The sequence below is a fragment of the Lampris incognitus genome, chromosome 5 (assembly GCF_029633865.1).
Source record: "Lampris incognitus isolate fLamInc1 chromosome 5, fLamInc1.hap2, whole genome shotgun sequence".
NCBI classification, from domain to species: domain Eukaryota; kingdom Metazoa; phylum Chordata; class Actinopteri; order Lampriformes; family Lampridae; genus Lampris; species Lampris incognitus.
The window spans coordinates 56024854-56040132 of NC_079215.1; the positions used below are offsets into that span (position 1 = coordinate 56024854).

Sequence of the window (15279 nt, forward strand, 5' to 3'; positions counted from 1 at the left end):
AAGAGAAGCAACGTCATCAGACGGCGCCTTGTATTCTTTGCATGCTGTGACGGGATGGACGCATGCTAGTTAGTGCCTGTTTTCTTTTTGCCTCTCAACTCGAGAGCAACGTTTTGGTTACGTGTTGCCTCTGTTGTTCATGTGTGTTGCGATGGTGGCCGCACAGCCGGGCTTGGTAAGGTCGATGACGAGCACTCTGATAATCCCGGTGTCCACGTGGTTGTGACTTTTTGACTCGTCTTCCTCTGAAACCGAGAAACACGGACCAAGCGGTTACAGTGTCCATATTGAGTCATAGTCATAGCGCCACCTACTGGCAAAAGGAAGTCGGCCTTATGTGGCAAACATTTGATTTACATGAAGTGTACACAGTGTGGGGCGGCACGGTGGCGCAGGGGTTAGCGCGGTCACCTCACAGCAAGAAGGTCCTGGGTTCGAGGCCCTGAGGTAGTCCAACCTTGGGGGGTCGTCCCGGGTCGTCCTCTGTGTGGAGTTTGCATGTTCTCCCCGTGTCTGCGTGGGTTTCCTCCCTCAGTCCAAAGACATGTAGGTCAGGTGAATCGGCCACACTAAATTGTCCCTAGGTGTGAATGTGTGTACCGGCCCTGTGATGGCGTGGCGGCCTGTCCAGGGTGTCTCCCCACCTGCCGCCCAATGACTGCTGGGATAGGCTCCAGCATTCCTGCGACCCTGAGCAGGATAAGCGGTGTGGATAATGGATGGATGGATGGTACACAGTGTGGTCTACACATGATATGTACACTAACATGATGGCTAATTAGCGGGTGTTCTCTAGTGCCACTTGGTAGACAAAAGAAGTACTACTTCATGCAACGTCCGATATTCACGAAAATGCCTCTCAGGCGACCGCCACTTAGTGTATCGCACCGCCTCCCCGTCCACAGGAAGTCAAGCCTTACGTTACAAACGTCCTTTGATTTGCATGAAATTCAAAGTATGCGCTCTACATTTTATATGCGGCAATATAATGTACATTTAATGCGTGTTTTCTAGCACTGTCGTTAACCAATCATTGCCCCTAACCATAGCCACGTTCAACACTACGTGACTGAATGAAATATTACTTCCTGTGTGGAATCCAAAACTCTGCAGTGTACGTTGAATGGACTGTGTGTTACCTATAGCCATGTACAGGCAACAGGAACTGAACCCTAGGTGACACGTAGTTCATCAAATGTACCCCGACATGTCGTCTCCAGAGCCACGTACTGCACACAGTAATATTTTACAAAGTCTGATAATCCACAACATTCAGAGCAGTGTAAGCCAGCCTGAACTAGCATTACCCTCCCAGATAGCATGCGGATGTGGGCCACTTCAGGCAGTCATGCAGCACCGATGGTCTTCTTCTGGCCCTGACAAAATGGATGTGAGCCTGAAGTGGCCCACATGTATAACAGCAAATATGGCCCAAATGTGCCAAATCAAACGTGGGCCTTTTTTGGCAAAGATGCGGCGCTCTTGGCAACATGTGATCTGGATGTGACCCTGAAGTGGCCCGCGTGGTAAACGGTGAATATGGCCCAAATATCACAAAACACATATGGGCCACCTTTGGCAAATATGTGGCACATTGCTATGGCTTGGTTCTGGTCCAGATCTGGCGAGCAGGAGCGGACCGCCCGAGTGCCATCAGTCCACGTGGTATGTGGACCGGATGAAAGTGTCGGGTGTGGGACGGGTCCGGGCCGCAGCATCTGGGATGGCTGCCGAGCCCTCCTACGTGCGTGAGGTGCAAGGGCCTGCTCATCGCTGCTCGCAGCTCTAGTTTTTACTAGAGTTTCTTTTTTTTACAAGGCCAAATATAAATCGCAGCCTCTTTGTGGTCCAATAGTGTAGCATACTTGTGTTGATAACTGTCGGGATGGCCTGGCGGTTCACGCACACGACGCTGAAGGTTTGCTCCCCGTCTTATGAAGCTCAAGTTGAAGTGCCTAAGGATAAAATCAGCCGGCTTGTGACGGAGAAATCACCCCTCAGGATCCCCTGACTACTATTACTGTACATATGAAATTGTACAACTACGTACACGAGTTAAAGCATTGTCGAAAAAAGGGTCATGCGGCTTTGCAAAGCCCTTTTTTTTGGGGGGGGGGGGATGAAGGTGAAGAAGAAATAGAGTACAAGCTGCAGACCGGTCTTTCTCCTTCAGCGGCCCTAAAAGGAGATCAGCGGTAATCCAGCACAGATGTGCCGTAATTGTTTAGAGTGAAGGGCCACCATAACTCTGAAGCCCGCGCTCGGGTTTCGGGCAATTATTCATCTCTGAAAGTTGAATCGCTCACCTCATATTTCAGGTTTATGTGATGGAAAAATAAAGTGTGTCATGGATATGAAGCCGAGGGGCTGTGTTGTGTCTGAGGGGAGACTGGTCAAACGCGTGGAAGTGGTCGGCCGCCGTGGTGTGTTGTCGTCCAACGGCCGCGGCTTACTGTTTGTTTCCTAAAACATTATGCCGCACAGACAAGCGTAAATAATGTGATGTGTCAGGAAGTAGGATAAAAATAGTTGTTCTTCAAGCACCCGGTCCTGTAACACTCTCAGCAACTGGTTTCCCTTTAGTCGGGGTATCAAGTGGCTGTGGGTTGCTGCGTCGAGTGTCAGAGTTAAAACGGTAAAACGAGCAAGAATAGATTCATGTTCGGCCCTCGAACCCTTGAAAAGCCCAGCATATTTCTCCTTTCCTTATGAAGGAGAAGCTCACACTATAATCACAGGTATTGTTATTTTATTCTATTTTATTTGATGTATTTTCTCCACCAATTGTACCCGGCCGATTACCCCACTCTTCCCGGTCGCTGCTGCACCCCCTCTGCCGATCCGGGGAGGGCTGCAGACCACCACAGGCCTCTTCTGATGCATGTGGAGTCGCCGGCCGATCCTTTTCACCTGACAGTGAGGAGTTTCACCAGGGGGATGTAGCACATGGGAGGATCTACTGGTTTTCACGCGTTATTTATTTGTTTGTTTTTTGTCCTTTAGGTTCATCTTGGTCTTCAGCTGCTTGGTCCTTTCTGTCTTCTCAACCATCCCGGCTCATCAGGACTTCTCCTCTTACTGCCTGCTCATCCTGGTAAGACTGTTCAACAGGATCCTAGGGCTGGTTACATGTAGTTTTCTGCTCACGTCGGTTGTCAAGAGTGTTGTGACTCCAGCCCTGTTATCATGGCTGTTGGTTGTCAGAATTGATGGAGATTGAAGCTTGTTCTGCTGTTGCACTCGCTGTTAAAACACTCTGGTTAAGAGTAACCCAATGTTTAGATTTTGAAATGCAATGTAAACATGATTCTGCAAACAGTATGTTCCAGTCTGGGTTTGGAGTGGTCAGTGGGATGGTTCAGGGTTTCATGGTGTACATTACATTAAGGGGCGGCACGGTGGCGCAGTGGTTAGCACGGTCGCCTCACAGCAAGAAAGTCCTGGGTTCGAGCCCCGGGGTAGTCCAACCTTGGAGGTCGTCCCGGGTCGTCCTCTGTGTGGAGTTTGCATGTTCTCCCCGTGTCTTTGTGGGTTTCCTCCAGGGGCTCCGGTTTCCCCCCACAGTCCAAAGACATGCAGGGCAGGTGAATCGGCCATGTGGGGTGGCCTGGCGGCCTGTCCAGGGTGTCTCCCCACCTGCTGCCCAATGACTGCTGGGATAGGCTCCAGCACCCCTGCGACCCTGAGAAGGAATCAAGTACACTTTATTTGTCATTTCACCTCATGTACTTTCGCACATGAAATGAAACGAAATGCTGTTTCCTCCAGCCCACAGCAGTGCAACATACACACAAAAACACAATCAAGAACTATTAGAACACACATGTTCAAACTAACACATAAATCCAAACTAAAATTTTAAAAATTAAAAAAAAATCAGTGTCCAAGGGAGCAAACGCCAGGCAGGATGACTGTTGGAACCGCCAGTCTGCATGGGCTAGCAGTTAGCCTAGCGTGTTTCCTCCTCGGGCACAGCTCCAGACAGGCACCATGGTCCCTATGGCAACCGGACGAAGCAGACTAAGCCCTCCCAGCCGGTCCAGCACCAGCTCTCCCAGCCAGACACCCTTGACACACCTTCCCCCCACTCCACACGACGACATCAAAAACACCACAGTCAACGCCAGGTGAGGCCGCCGCCAAACCGCCTTCGGTGTTATCGCAACTGCCGGTCTGCGTGGGCTAGCAGCTAGCTTAGCCTGCCCCGCTTCCGCATCCTGTCAGACCGCCCTCGGTGTTACCTCCTCTGGTGCAGCTCCGGGCAAGGCTGCGGTCCCAGCGCCAGCTCTACCAACCAACAAATGAAGACAAAACCTTAGATTTGGACAAAGACGCTGCATCAACGGTACTGGGTGAGGCCGCCGCAAATGTGAATTTGTGCCGCCATCTTCCCACAACGGTACTGGGTGAGGCCGCCGCAAACGTGAATTCGCGCCGCCATCTCCCCACACCACGTGGTTAAGCGGTTTAAGTGAAGGATAAGCGGTTCGAATAATGGATGGATTGATGGATGAGTGCGGGAGGTAAAATTCAAACAGTCTCTGCATCCCCTTCTCAAATTTTCAGTCATCCCTTATGTGCGGTTACAGTCGTAACATTTAATACTTTTCCGCCACCTAATGGTGGGTTCTAGTAATGCAGTTTGCATACAGTTTCAGGCGTCATGGCACAGGAAGTTAAACAACCAGGAAGTATGTTTATTTACGTTGAGATGACATGTTGACGGCCTTCTCAATCCATTTACATCTGCTTTCATCTTTTGTCTTTCGTGGCATCGTCTGTATGTATATTCTTAGTTTGATACTTATCTTCACTTATATTTAGATATTCGTTAAGTTTGTGCCATTTAGTCACCATATTGTTCAGTTAATTAGAACACGAGGGACCACATGGGTGCTCTGTAATCCAAGTTAATTTACTGTGCACTGCTAGTGTTAGGCTAGCTTTCATGTTATTTAGTGCTGCAGTGAACAACTTGTTCATGTAAAGGACTATTAATGAGTACGTTCTAGTAGTAAGAGATTTATGTTTTTATTTGTAGTTTCACAGCTTCCAACATTGTTAAAACTACAACACTAATGGTCTTCAGACTCATAATATAAGGAACGTGTTGACACTTGCTGCCAGCAGCGCAGTTCATGAGATTGTGGTAATTGGCATCACACATCAACAACTGCAGTGGCTGAAAATATACACATATATTGTGAAATTAACCTACCTGCATAACGGAGAAAACTTAAGTGCTCTGAAAACTAGGTCTTTTACACCCTGGTTCATCATCCACTAGCACTGCTGCCGCAGCAGCCAGGGCTAAAGCTGAAGCTGCCAAGACACGCTTGGTGTGTACTGAGAAGGAGATCAGAATGAGAATGGAGAAAGCTCAAGTGGAGGCTGCAATAGAGATGCTGGCCATAGAAAAGGAAATTGCTGTAGCTGTGGCAAGGCCGGGGTGTTGGAGGCAGCAGTCGCTACCAGTGAGGAAAGACACAGCTGTAAAATCCTATTCACATCAACGCCATTTGACTCTGCTCAATGAGCACAAGATTATGTGAAGGAGCAAACTAAAGTGTGCGAAGAAAGGAGGTTAGCCCAAGAGGAGGAGCCAGCCTTTTAAATCGAGACAGAGCGGCCACACACAGAGCCACCTATAGTCCAGTCTGTACATGACCCATGTCTTAATACTGAGAGTGTTATCCCCCCGCTGCTAATACTCACGTTCATGATACTCCCTCTCACGCTCCAAGTAAATGTAAGTCTCTGAAACCTTTTTTTCACTCCAGACGTGGATCACACCCCAGCTCAATGCAGCCAGTGTCCTCACAGTGTAACTTTCAATGATGAGGATGAAGAACATCGGCTGCCGTCTCCACATGGCCACCCAATGCATAATTTTCCCCATAGCAACATTAATGTTATGCCTTTTCGCCCTCATGGTTATGCTCTGCAACCCACTTATGCAACTGATTTCCACATGACAGACTTTGTGAGATTTCTAGCATGACGTGAGCTCGTCACAACTGGGCAGCTCCAATTTAACAACCAGCCAGAGAGCTAGAGAGCTTGGCGGTGTTCCTCCCTGAATGCAGTAAGAGGCCTGGATCTAACATACAATGAAGAAATGGATCTTCTTGTTAAATGGCTGGGAAAAGAATCAGCTGAGCATGCTAAGCGCATTAGACCTGTCCACATAAACCAGCCAGCAAAAGGGGCTGAAGATGTTATGGAGCAGACTGGATGAGTGTTAGGCTCCACTGAGGCAACGGAGACAGCTTTGTTGCAGAAACTAGATGGCTTCCCCAAAATTAGCAACAAAGATTACTCTAAACTGAGGAATCTCCGTGATGTACTGATGGAGTTAGATGCCACCAAAGCCGAGGGAGATCTTCCTGGCCTCTCCTATCTTGGTCAGAGGTGTCAACCCAATAGCTCAAAAAGCTATCATATGGCCTACAGGAAAAATGGCTGTGTCACAGATCCAGCTACAAACAGCAACATCATGTTGCATTTCCCCCCTTTTCTGTCTTTGTCACCTTCCTCCACCAGCAAGCACGGATCATAAATGACCCCAGCTTCAAACTCACAGGCCAAACAGATTCCAGTGAACCGGAAATGCCCCCATGGAAAGCCAGCAGGTCGAAGGAGGTCTCTGTCCAGACACAGAAAGACAAGACAGACACAGAAAGGAAGCAGATGATCCTGATAAGAGATGTCATATCCACAAAAAGCCACATTCTCTGCAAAAATACAGTGCATTTCGTGCGAAACCTATAGCGCAGGGGTGGGCAATCTTATCCAGAAAGGGCCAGTGTGGGTGAAGGTTTCTGTTCCAACCAAGCAATTACACACCCATGTCATCTCATCTCATCTTCAGCTGCTTTTCCGGGATCGGGTCGCGGTGCCAGCAAGCTAAGTAGGGCACTCCAGGCATCCCTCTCCCCAGCAATGCCCTCCAGCTCCTCCTGGGGGATCCTAAGACATTCCCAGGCCAGATTAGACATGTAGTCCCTCCAGCGAGTCCTGGGTCTACCCTGGGGTCTCCTCCCAGTTGGCTGTGCCTGGTAAACCTCCAAAGGAAGGCACTCAGGGGGCTCCTAATCAGATGCCCGAACCATCTCAACTGGCTCCTTTCGATGCGAAGGAGCAGCGGCTCTACTCCAAGCTCCCTCCAGACATCCAAGCTCCTCACCCTATCTCTAAGGGTGAGCACCAGACACCCTATGGAGGAAACTCATTTCAGCCGCTTGTATCTGCGATCTCAATCTTTTGGTCACTACTCAAAGCTCATGACCATAGGTGAGGATTGGAATGAAGACTGACTGGTAAATTGAGAGCTTTGCCTTCCGGCTCAGCTCCTTCTTCGCCACAACGGTCCGGTACAATGTTCGTATTACTGCTAATGCTGCCTGTCTGCCAAGCCGCCTATCAAGCCACCTGTCAGTCTCCCCCTCCATCCTACCCTCACTCATGAACAAGACCCCCGAGATACTTGAACTCCTTCACTTGAGGCAACAACTCATCCCCAACCCAGAGGGAGCAATCTACCATTTTCCAATGTCTCCTAATCAAGTTCTTCAGCAAAGACTCTACTGGTTGATTAGTGGGATCAGGTGTGTAACTGCTTGGTTGGAACAAAAACCTTCACCCATACTGGCCCTTTCTGGATAAGAGGAATGAAAGAACTTCCTCAAAGAGAACAGCATCTGTTTTAAGTGTTGTATCTCCACATCACACACTGCCAGAGAGTGCCAATGCACTGTGAAATGCACTGGCTGTGATAGTGACAGACACTCCTCTGCCCTCCATCCAGGACCAGCACCATGGGTCAACAAGACAAGCCCCTCTTCAGAGCATGGTGGGGAGCCAGACCCCACACCAACCCCAGTGGTGACAAGTCAGTGCACACAAGTCTGTGGAGGAGATCTCACGGATAGGTCCTACTCAAAGATTCTCTTAGCCAAACTTTATCCTGGAGGACACCATGACAAGGTGATGAAGGTATACGTTATCCTGGATTAACAAAGCAATAGATCTTTTGCTCGCTCTGAATTCCTTGACACCTTCAACATCCAAGACCCCACTGCATCATACTCTAAAGACCTGCTCAGGCGTGACTGAGAACGTGGGCAGGACAGCCTCCAACTACTACATAGAGTAACTGGATGGTAAAACAGCTCAACCTCTACCAAGACTGCTGGAATGCAATGAGATACCGGTAAACAGAATAGAGATTCCAACACCCAGTGCTGCCTTCTTCCATCCTCACCTGAAACCAGTAGCTCACCTCAATCCAGAACTGGCGCCCAATGCTCCCATCATGGTCCTGCTTGGCTGCAATGTCATCAGACTCCACAAGGTTCATAAACATGTCAGTGGTCCTCCAGATGCGCCCTACCCCCACAGACTCGACCAAAAATGGGTGGTTATGGGCAATGCCTGTTTGGGGAGTGCTCACAAGGCACTCAGTGCGAACACCTACTTCTCCAGTGCTCCTAGAACCTAACATCTTTGAGCATGTCAATCCAAACACGGATGCTGAAGTCTCAAATCTCCACCCTAACACACAGACCGCTGTTCAGAGTCGTAACGTAAGGAAGGTGTTGACACTTGCTGCCAGTGCCCTTGCTCAGTAAGCGAGAAGAAGGAAAGACAGTACACCTTAAGTTATTGATGGATAGTGTGATGACCCTGCATTAAAGAAATATAATACAAAAATTGTGAACAAACAATATATCCAATATTAAAGGAGAATATTGCAGAGCCTTCTCACCAGATCAACACAAAATGGTGGTTTGAAGACGTGAATAAGATCATCAAGGTGGTACTTTAATGAATCAAGATACTTCGATCAAGTTTTATTTTGTTTGAAAAATGCGAATGGTTTGTGAGCAGGCATGAGAAAAGAAGGAAAGAGACTTTGACATTGACAAATGAGTAAAATGTTATTTCAGTTTACAGTTTATCGTTTAATGACAATGGCACAGATCCTGGGTATATTGGGAGAAGGATGCTGAATATGGAGCTTCCAGGTAAGAGGAAAAGAGGAAGTTCAAAGAGGAGGTTTATGGATGTGGTGAGGGAGGACATGCAGGTGGCTGGCGTGACAGAGGAAGATGCAGAGGACCAGAAGAGATGGAAATGGAAGATTCGCTGTGGCGACCCATAATGGGAGCAGCCAAAAGTAGTAGTAGTAGTTTATCGTCAAATTGCGTTCTTCTTCTTTCGGCTTGTTCCCTGTTTCTCAAGGGTCACCACAGAGGATTTTATGGTTTCCATCAGCACCCTGTGAGGGCACAGCACCAATGGCGTTCATTGTTAACCCGGGCCTCGACCAATCCCGTATGGAGCCTCAACTGATCCGGTATGAGCTTGTAAATCTGCTTACTGATTTGGCAAAATTTTACGTCGGATGCCCTTCCTGACACAACAACTAACCCTATGGATGGAGGCACAGGTAAACTGCTCGATGCCATCCCAGTATTCATGGACTTGCAGCATGCCTGTCGTCAAAAGGAAGAGATTGAAACGGATGATCCGCTGTGGCGATCCCTGATGGGAGCAGCCAGTAGTGGTAATGGCAGTAGTAGTACTTTATCATTAAATAGCATTAGTCATTGATATTGGTAACCACCTCTGCTGCTGTACTCTGTGGTCATTAACAAATGTTAATATTGTCTTTTCTCAGCATTGTGCTTAATTTCATGTTATAGCTTGGTTAGTTGCAAACATATGTGATGTACCAAGAAGAAATTGAGCTTGTAAACCTATACATTCTCCACAATTATGTAGTCATCATTAACACTGTTAGCAGTGGTTTAAGAGGTACTTCGTGTTCTGGTCAGTTGCTAAACTCACAACTATCCATCCATCCATCCATTATCTGAACCGCTTATCCTGCTCTCAGGGTCACGGGAATGCTGGAGCCTATTCCAGCAGTCATTGGGCGGCAGGCGGGGAGACACCCTGGACAGTCCGCCAGGCCATCAAAGGGCCGACACCCCCACACACACACATTCATACCTAGAGACAATCTAGTACGGCCGATTCACCTGACTTACATGTGTTTGGACTGTGGGAGGAAACCGGAGCCCCCGGAGGAAACCCACACAGACACAGGGAGAACATGCAAACTCCACACAGAGGACAACCCGGGACGACCCACCAAGGTTGGACTACCCCGGGGCTTGAACCCAGGACCTTCTTGCTGTGGCGCCACCGTGCCGCCAACTAATCAACTTTTTTAATTAGGCTGACAAATTCCTAATCAGCTGATGATAATTTCATTCCATGATCAAAGATATCACCCCACGACTTCTCTGGTGGTGAGACTACGCTTAATGTAAATCATGACAAAATGCCAAAGATAGCATAGCGCGTTTTGTATAGGAGGTTGAAAGCCAGACACGTTGTAGGTGTCTGGCTTTCAGACACAAATGCACAAATGCACTTCGGTGCATTTGTGGGAAATGATACTCCCTTGATAACCGCTTATTAAGAAATGACGATAAACATTCTCTCATAATGATTTAAAAATACCCGTGATTACCAATGATTACACCTATTTGGCTTTAAGCCCAAAGCTTTTTGATCCTGCAGATGTTCCTGGCTTGCCAGCTAATGGCCCTCTTATTTGCAGTTATAGGTGGTCGTCATGTGGCCTGCTAAACCACCACAGGCACTGACAAACCATGAACCAAACTGACAACTTCTATCCTTATCCAAGTGAGGGTTACATAACAAAACATTGTGCTGTAGATCATAACTCTCTCGACAGGGAATCCTCTTGCATTGGATATGGACAGTATTAGATATTGATGGCCAGTGGGGACAGCTTTGCCATGAGGACCACATCAGCAGCAGCTGTTAACTGGCCATCATTGTGCTTTGGTGAAAAACACATACTGTTGTAGTCACCGGCTTGTCTGACCTTCCTGTAGGAGTTTGTGATGATTGTGGTGTTTGGACTGGAGTACATCATCCGGGTGTGGTCTGCTGGATGCTGCTGTCGCTACAGAGGATGGCAGGGACGACTCCGCTTCGCCAGGAAGCCCTTCTGTGTCATTGGTGAGTGGGACCTTGTTTGTTTAGTGAAAGTACATTTGGTATTTCATCGGCACAAATGATATTGTCAAATCTTGTTATAAAGGGGGCGTCCGGGTGGCGTGGCGGTCTATTCCGTTGCCTGCCAACACGGGGATCGCCAGATCGAATCCCCGCGTTACCTCCGGCCTGGTCGGGCGTCCCTACAGACACAACTGGCCGTGTCTGTGGGTGGGAAGCCGGATGTGGGTATGTGTCCTGGTCGCTGCACTAGCACCTCCTCTGGTCGGTCAGGGCACTTGTTCGGGGGGGGGAATAGTGTGACTTTCCCACGCGCTACGTCCCCCCGGCGAAACGCCTCACCGTCAGGTGAAAAGAAGCAGCTGGCAACTCCACATGTATCGGAGGAGGCACGCAGTAGTCTGCAGCCCTCCCCGGGTCGGCAGAGGGGGTGGAGCAGCGGCTGGGACAACTCGGAAGAGTGGGGTAGTCGACCAAGTATAATTGGGGTGAAAAGATGGGGGGGGATCCCCCAAAAAATGAAAAAATCTTGTTATAAAATCCTTTTTTTGGTCACTTTAACTCTCTCTTTCTTTTCCCAGACTGTAGGGTCCTTCCCTATTTCAATACAAAGTGTAGTAGTGTACGTCCCTGACATCAAAATAGATTTCATTTCAAAGCGTTGATGCATCTCACCATGTCAGTACGCAGACTTGAGGACTTGAACAGGGGCGTGAATAGCGAGGCTGGTCTTTGGTGTGTTCGTCCACGCTGGCCTGAGAAGTCAGAGGCTTGCGGTGTCCCGGCGCGGCTCGTTGTGGGCTGGTCTGTGGGGAACTGGGTTATTATCCTGTCAGCATTCAGGGTCACATCTCTCTGTTCGTACCTGGACGGAACGAGGATTTGCTTCAGAAGGAGAGCGGGCAGGATTAATGGTCATGCGAGGCCGCATCGTCACGCCACAGACCGGCTAGAGAGAGCGAGACAGAGAGGCGGACTCTTAAGGGGAGATAAAGGAAGACAATGAAAGGGGGGAAGAAGGTTAAAGTTCAAGAGCTTTACGCAGGAGGCAACGTACAAAAGAAAACCCGAGTACATTATTTTTTTTTCTTCTTCTTCTTTTCATAAACTCAGATTTTGGTGCTTTGAGCCTCCGTGGAAATTCCCTCATCACTCGTGGTCTTGTTCCCCTGCGGGAACCTCTTTTCTTTGTGATGTGTTCATGTTTCTTCTTGTCTTGCCAGTTCAGCCGGTCCTTTAAACCTGGCTTCCTCAGCCCCCGACCCTCGAACTCCGCTCCGCTACTGTCAAGGCCCCAGCAGCACAACATGTTCAGGGGATGGAGAGGGCAACCAAACACACCAGTCAACCACGTTCACGTGGAGAAGTCTGGAAAGCCGGCCAGGCCCCCCTCCCCTCCCCCGCTGCAGGAAACATGTCCTGTAGCACCACCACCGAAGCAGACTGGCTGACCCCGGACTCGTGGACTCAGGCCTGGACTCAGGCTTCTGACGGGAAGCTGTTATAGTTCTGATAGGACGTTGATCATCTTCTCATTTTCACACCCTCACACATTTTTCTGAAGCTGGCGTCCTACCAACACAGGGATCGCCTGTTCGAATCCCCGCGTTACCTCCGGCTTGGTCGGGCGTCCCTACAGACACAACTGGCCGTGTCTGCGGGTGGGAAGCCGCATGTGGGTATGTGTCCTGGTCGCTGCACTAGCGCCTCCTCTGGTCGGTCGGGGCGCCTGTTCGGGGGTGAAGAGGGGGGAATAGTGTGATCCTCCTGGCGAAACTCCTCACTGTAAGGAGAAAAGAAGCGGCTGGCGACTCCACATGTATCGGACGGGGCACGTGGTAGTCTGCAGCCCTCCTCGGGTCAGCAGAGGGGGTGGGGCAGAGACCGGGACGGCTCGGAAGAGTGGGGTAAGTGGCCGGATACAAATGGGAGAAAAAAAAAGGGGGGGGGAATACTGAAGGTCAGGTATTTGCTTTAATATCCAGAATGCTTTTTTTTTAGCCCCGCCCCGTTCGCCATCGCCACCCCCCCCTCCTGTCTCCTACTGTGATGTGCTACTGACATGTCTACTTTCTTGCTTTTTGAGGACCCTTGATGGGTCTTTCATTTCTTCCTTTATACTTCTGCTGTAAAGGGACTCAGAATTCAATGTGTGTGTGTGTGTGTGTGTGTGTGTGTGTGTGTGTGTGTGTGTACATGCAGGTGTGATGCATGGCTGCTCAAAGTATATCACAGCATGTCCGTATTCATGCGTGAGAGTCCCCGGGTTTCCAGGATCGGCTCATAAATTACACCAGACTGGAACCGACCTTTGACCTTGAGCGGTCTAAGTAGGTGATTTATCCAGTTGGGTCATTTAAAGATCATTAAGACCACATCCTTCAATACGGGCTCTCCCCCCTGGGGCCTCAGAACCAAACGCATCTGCCGACAAGCCTCAGCCGATGGCTCCGGCTGCTCAGTTTGCTCAGTTTCCCATGATTCAACGGGGCTGGCCCGCAGCAAGCATGTCAGAAGAAGTCCTCCACCCCTGTGAGGATGTGGCGTAATATCATATAATCATCCTAATATGTTGTCGGGTCTCCCTGTTGAGAGCATTCATTATTTCCTTTGCCGAGGCCAGAACAAATCCTGTATATCCAATGTAGAAAAAAATCACCATCTATTATTTAGTTATATACTATACTATGTTACTAAATAATAGATAGAGAGATAGTAATAATAGATAGTAATATACTATAGTATATTACTAAATAATAGATAGTGAGATCGTAATAATAGATAGTAATATACTATAGTATATTACTAAATAATAGATGGTGAGATCATAATAATAGATAGTAATAGATACTATAGTATATTACTAAATATAGTATATTTAGTAATATAGTAATAGATTCTATAGTACATTACTAAATATAGTATATTTAGTAATATACTATACTATATTACTAAATAATAGATAGTGAGATCGTAATAATAGATAGTAATAGATACTATGGTATATTACTAAATATAATAGATAGTGAGATCGTAATAATAGATAGTAATAGATACTATGGTATATTACTAAATATAATAGATAGTGAGATCGTAATAATAGATAGTAATAGATACTATGGTATATTACTAAATATAATAGATAGTGAGATCGTAATAATAGATAGTAATAGATACTATGGTATATTACTAAATAATAGATAGTGAGATCGTAATAATAGATAGTAATAGATACTATGGTATATTACTAAATAATAGTGTATCTTTAATTGTGTACTGATGATTTCTTTTCACAGAACAGGTTTCATATTTTCGGCAGTCATACTCTAGTGTAAGCCGGGTGGCAACCTGGGAGAGACTGCCACAGTTCCTGAAACACAAATCCATTCATTTAGTCCATTAGAGGTATCAGGGCCTGGCCGGGTCTGTTTTCAGTAAGTCACGTCCTTTAAGAGCTGAATTGTGATTCAACTCTCGAGTTTGTGAGTTGAATGAGAGGGAGGACAGAGGAATGGGGAGGACACAAGGAGTGGAGGTGACAAAGGCATCTGAGTTTAAATACTTGGGGTCAGCTGTCCAAAGTAACGGGAGGGAGGACATGCAGGTGGCTGGTGTGACAGAGGAAGATGCAGAGGACAGGAAGAGATGGAAACGGATGATCCGCTGTGGCGCCCCCTTAGCGCTTGTCGCCCCACAGCAAGAAGGTCCTGGGTTCGAACCCCGGGGTAGTCCAACCTTGGGGGTCATCCCAGGCTGGCCTCTGTGTGGAGTTTGCATGCTCTCCTCGTGTCTGCGGTGGGTTTTCTCCCGGTGCTTGGGTTTCCCCCACCATCAGAAAGACATGCATGTTGGGGTTAATACTTCCTGTCTGTGCCCCTGACCGAGGCCTGGCAAGACCAACTGGATTTGCTCCCCAGGTGCTGCACGGCGGCTCCGAGCCGCACAGCTAGGATGGGTTAAATGCAGAGAGTAATTTCCCTACAGGGATCATTCAAGTATATCAAAATAAAAAATTTTAAAACTCATTCAGTCTGACCTGACTCTCCTACAGGGGGCGACGGCAGCAGTGTGAGTGTGTTAGCAGGAATGTTCCGGGCCCAGAGGCTGCACAGGGAGGTATGCACTGTCCTGCCATAGAGCAAGGCAGGCTGGGACTCTGCATGTGGGATCAGATCTGCAACATCATGCGCTCACACAGAAATGCACCCCCACACACACCTG

The 15279-nt window shown here is 48.2% G+C and overlaps 1 pseudogene; it reads left to right on the plus strand.

The window, feature by feature from the left end:
- LOC130113054 (potassium voltage-gated channel subfamily KQT member 5-like) overlaps window positions 1-15279 on the plus strand; it is a 210272-nt pseudogene that overhangs the window by 158647 nt on the left and 36346 nt on the right.